Below are 6,000 nucleotides of genomic sequence, written 5' to 3'. Positions count from 1 at the left end.
ACTGTTTCTAAGGTTGGATCAACATATGCAGACATCCAAGCATGTGGGGGGATACATCCTCATGAGGTTTGGAACATCTCCCACACACTTAGAAATCACTGGTACAATCGTCTGGATCACCAAAACATCAAGTGTACAATTCTTGATCGTTCTATAAGGAGTTGGCATTGATCACGTGAGAAACAAAAAAGTCAAAGGGAAATGATGATTCCCTTTGCTTGATTCGAGGCACCGAACAAAGATGAAATATGGAACCAAGGTACACCGCCCTCTAGAGTTAAGGCAATAAGGAATCCTTAACAAAGGCACAGGGTATCATAGTAGAGTGACTGATGATGGAATGAAACAAGATGAGTGGTGGAATGATGACTTCCCTTATCATAGCATGATATGTATTTTTGACCTAGCAGTGATTGACTCAATTCCAGAGGCAATGGTTAATGACTCAAATGAGGGTTTTGCAAAGACAGAGTAGTAGACATGGAGGTCAAATATGAGAATGATGGGATGGATGTGACACGAATATGTATGGAATACTGTAATTGGACTCAAGGGGACTCGAAACAAACTCCACATATGCAAGGGTGAATCATCTCAGATGCTTTGAACAAGGGTGACTCGATGATGTTTCCACGTGGGGGAGGCCTGGAGGGGACCATAAAAACATGAGTAAATGATGGTTAATCATCATGAAAATTGACACCCGATTCAACTAATGTGCGGGTAAAGTGGTACCAGAGTATAGATTGTTCAAATGAAGAAATTCGATTTTAATAAGTAGCAAAGTGAGACCTCATGGAAAAATCGTTTGCTGGTGAAGCTTCAAATTACTAAAAAAAAGGGAGACCCATTATAGAATTCGGTGAGGGATTTTCGACAGTGCTGAAGGTTCATTAAACAGAGCTATGGTTTGGTCACAATGGGTGACAAAAAAACTAGGGTTTTTCCTATAAAAGGGCCTTTTGCCCCGAAATCCAATTCATTTGCATAGTGATCCATTGGAGAATTTTGAGAGGATGAGAAGGCCCTAAATCATGGGGAGATTGTAGCTGACAAAATGACCATCAGAATCAGGATCTGCAAGTTGGAGGTAGGTGGCCTAACCTTACTCATCTTTTTTGGTGGATTAAGCTTTTAAATTAGGGCTTCAATTCACTATGGGGGACCCTTGCTTATCCTCACTGTCACAACACACGTTTGGGGGCCTGTTCTGCATTCTGGAAGGCAGAAAATAAACTGATAAGTGCATCCTGCACAGTTTTGAGGCAAAAAAATGCATTATGGGTTGAGAGGAAAAGGAAGATTGGTGGTATGTGGTGAGCTGAAGCTAAGAACTAGACATGCATGCCTTTGAATCTGAACTGACAAAACATAATGGTATTTTGCAGGTATGGCAGAGCTAAAGGTTGTATGGTGAGAACGAGATTTGGAAACCATTCGTGCTGAGATTCAGGGGAATCAAGTAGTGAAAGGGATTTTGGCATAATATGGCGTGCTAAAGTTCTTGGAGAAACCTTTGATGAGGGATGGTGAGCCCTTGCTGTCGAGGATTGTGAGTTACTAGGACCTAAATCTGGAGGCTTTTGTAGTACAGGGGCATAAGATCAAGATCAGGATCCAAGAAATATATTTTTCTAATAGGATTTCCACCTTGGGGGCAGTGGGGGAGATACATCCAGTGCTACCTCATGGGAAGCACATAGGTGAGTTTGCTGATCATCACTATATACAAGGGGCTTTGTACAAAGGGAACGACCATTTAGATCAATGACCTAGAGAGGCTTGAGACATGAGCTACAACTACAATAGTGTTGCAGATGTTGGGTAGTCATACCTTCCACCATATCATTGGGGGGAAGATGATGTTGGTGGAGAGTGTGTTGGTAGGGACCTACTATGGGTGGGCCCAGATGATGTTTTATTCATTGAAATGACAATAGAAACTATGAAGGTAGAGGACCAACAATAACTATTCTTTTGGGACAATGCTATGCTCATTCTTCTTTAAGAAGATCCCGACGAGACATCCTCATGTACATATCTGTGATGGGGGTGCATAGGAGCCGAGGATGCGCCATTGGGGATAACTACTACGACGAGGTGGAGGAGGGGGAGTGAGAGGAGTGTTATAACCTGAGTGTTTTTCTCATTGGGACAAGATTCCATTGTACATAGATGATTATCCATATAGTGGAATGAACTATCAAGGGGATCTTGACTTACCACTTCCATCGGGATAAGCATGGGGTCCAAATGGTAAGTGAAAGTTGCTATATATTTGATGCATTTATAATTTAAGAAATATGTGTATGTGGTACTGATTTCTAAAGTTTTTGGTATGCAAATATAACATCGGTGAGGTCGGTAGGATACATAGGACAAGCCGCAATGCCTGAGGCCGTATATTAGGGTTGGGCCACATCACAACATGGATCAGGTAGTGATGCTCTACTGGAGGATCTCCGATGTAGATTCGACGTGGTACTGACTAGGGTGACAGAGCGCAGGTGGAGAATGATTTGGGTTTTAAAGAAAAACCAAGTTCCAAGAATGCAAAGGCTGAAGGGTCTACCACCCATGTAAGGGAAGTTGGAAATTACAACAACAAAAAAGGAAAAGAAGTTGTTGGACAACAACAATAGAAAGGAAAGAATCATAAATAGGAGAAGAAAATGAAACAACATAATGCTAAGAAGAAAAAACAAGGAGAGCAACATAAGAGATCCAAACAACAACAAGTAAGAATGCAAGGCAGTAGCAGAATCTTCCATGGAAGGCACATGAAGAACCAACAAAGGTCCTTTGCCCCTCAAGGACAAAAACCTTAGATAAAATACTGTAGATGGCATGCAAGAAAACAAGATGTGTTTGGTAGAAACAATCAAAGAATGGGAAAAGTAGCCAGGGGAAGGCTACTTTGGGAACAAGGCAGCGGACTGCAGATATGAGAGGACAAGGAATTTCCCTCAAAATCTATAGAAAAACAAAGAAAGTCGGTCAGTGAGGTTGAGAAGAGATGGAAGAGAAAAGGAAGCCATGTGTGTCTTCAACGCTTTGTGTCAAAAGGAATTGCGAAATAAAGGAGGGAGAAAGCTTTATGTAGTCTCCAACTGCAATAAGCACAAGGCTCAAGTGAAGAATGGAAACGACAAACCAATTACCATTATTTTGTAAACAAAGAAAAAATGCGGCAATAGGATTTGGGTGAAGAAAGAGGAGTTGAAAGAAAAGTGTTCACTAGCCATGCACAACCAAGAAAAGGCCCAAATATGGGAAAAGGAGAAGCTAGGAAGAAATGATGTTTCTAGGACTAGGCCATTGAGGGTTTGAGTGAAGGAGGACAATATACTCAAGGGGACCAAAACCTCTATTTCTCTTCATTAAAGGAAGAGAATGGCCTCAAGGGAGGCCAAATAAGTCAGATGTAGGAATCTAGAAGGAATAGACAAAGAGGTGCATCTAATTATTGAAGGTATGGTCGAGTCCCCATGCTGATTACAATAATGTATTTTTTTATTTCAAATGTATCAGCATTGAAAGAGAGAGGAGAGTGCAAACAATATGGTTTTAGGAGTAGACAACAAAATTTTATGTTGTGGGAAAAGATGAGCTGTAGTAGATGTGTGGAATGACAAATATCCCACAATCAAGTCAGGTCCACATGATCTATCCCCACACAGATGCAAGGAAGAAACTGCAGGAGATCAAAGAGCATTGGCTCAGGGGGAGCTGCTTTATTAAGTAATAGCAAGCAACAATTGTCAGCCTTAGGAAGAAAGATTGCACAAGAAATGAAACGTTTGCATCTTGGGTGAATACCCTTATTTCATTTAAAGTGTGAATTTTATTTTGCCTATCAATCTTGTGTTCTTGAAACACAATGGGTACATGATTTAAATGTACCTTAGATTTAAATTGGTATGGCTATGTCAATTGGTGGTTTGGATTCATATGGAACAACCTTTTTTGGATATGGGGATGTCTTTTTGAGAAGAAGCTATAAGAGTTTTCCTCGTACATTGTCTAATTTGTATCAACCCTTTGGTGAAATTGGTGTCAGTTAAGTAGCAGTCCCTATTTTTGAATAAGTATGATCTTAGGGGAAGTAGCGTTGGTGATTAATATGCTTAGGAGAAGTGAGCACAATATTTGAAGTAAGAAGAAGCAACAACAATAGAGAGAAATCAGAAATGCATCATTATTGGATGGTATTTGTAACAACAACAATACCATGAGCAGTTTTAATTGGTATCGGTTTCCTTTAACTAAGTACAAAAGATGCATTGGTAGAGAGAGAATTTATCCAGCAGCCTAATGCATGTAGAACTAGAGAAAATAAAATAAGAGGTAGTATATGTTCAGGGGGAGCATATCACATATGTATAGTTCCTAGAGAAACAATAGCTACAAGAAGACTCAAAGAATTTTTTTACTAATGTTTGATTATGACAGGATGCATTTGTTTATGATGTTAGGAGCTGAACATGGATGACAAAATTATAATGCCCCATTAAGGAGACATCATCCCTTGAAGAGAAGTCTGCAGAAGTAGAATTCATATCAACAACCAGACCCTCTATCATTGATAGCCAATGATTGTAAGGGGGAGAACAACAAATTGTATCCCCTTGCCATTGATGTTAAAGGGGGAGATAATTATGGGCGAGTAAGATATGGTGGCTCATGCAAGGAGAAGTGTGGAATCAACACGAGGATTATTAATTAATGAGGAGAGGTGATGAGATGTTGCCATCAATGCCAAAGGGGGAGATCGTTGGAAATTTGGCACTACCTTGATGGCTAGTGGCAGTGAGTGTGTTGGAATTGATGTCAAAATTCATGCTAGCAGATGCGTTGGACAATTGGAATTATCTGATTGCTAGTGATAGCATGTGTGCTAGCATTGGTGTCAACCATAATAACATGGATGTTGGTTGCAACAGATGTACTGAAATGATGTTAGGTAGGTGGTTGATGGCACTCACTATGTTGGCATTGATGTCAACTGGACTAGCACTAAGGATAGAGGCAACACTTGTTGGAATTGATGAGTATTCTATTCAGGGGGAGTCCCATGGTTGCTGTAGTATCCTGTAGAGAATCATCACAATAGTTGGTTTACTGGAAAATCCATAAAAATATGATTAGGATGTCAAGGGAGTCCTAGAATTTGGAGGATATTTTGCCTCAGAATATTAGTTTAGAAGTTCTTGGAAATGACATAGTTGGATAGTGCTCAGAAATAACTTTCACATGGTATATTGAAGTTTGCAAATGACCTCTTGGATCAAGATATATAATTTGTCAAAGTTTGTAGATCAAAAGGTCAATAGACATGGTCCCATGGCTCAAGGTTCCACATAGACTTTGTGTTTCATGTGAAATCTCTTTGTTAAATAAATTTTGGACTTAGCCATTTTCGGAGCAGGGTCGAGCTACACAACAAATTTACAAAGTTAGAGGTTGCGTCGTGCATTAGAGCTTGGAAACAGAACAAAGCCGCAACCCCTGACCTATGTGGGACCAAATCCAAGTCAAGAGATGGGTATGGTCAGTCCATTCTAAGGCCAGTAAATGCAACAAGGTTTAATAATAAGAACAAAGTATCGACCCTCGACCCCTGACCTATGTGGGACCCGATACAAGAAAAAAAAGTCGCAAAATGTGGTTGGCTCATGATGATGTGTTGGTAACAATGTGGCAAATGATGTTAGCATGACATAAGTTGATGATGTGGCAGAATGTCGAAGTTTACACCAAGGGGTTGTTTTGTGAAGTTTTTCTCATATATTTGGTTTTCAGCGTTGAATGAAGAGAACATGCCAAAACAGTGAAAAAGGACCCTTGTTGGGCCTACATGCAAATCGAACCTTCGAGCTAGTTAGGTCTACGGGCAAGTAGAGGGTCAAGGAAAATGCTAGCGCATAAGCAAGCAGAGTGGGCCGACTCATGACCTCTCGACCAACATTGAAAGGGGTTCCCAAGAGTTAAATTTGCGGA

Source organism: Pinus tabuliformis, chromosome Q (genome assembly GCF_031772625.1).
Source record: "Pinus tabuliformis cultivar Carrire ecotype Pingquan chromosome Q, CPIR1, whole genome shotgun sequence".
Taxonomy (NCBI): Eukaryota; Viridiplantae; Streptophyta; class Pinopsida; order Pinales; family Pinaceae; genus Pinus; species Pinus tabuliformis.
The sequence above is the reverse complement of the archived record's forward strand: the minus strand, read 5'-3'. Positions refer to the sequence as shown.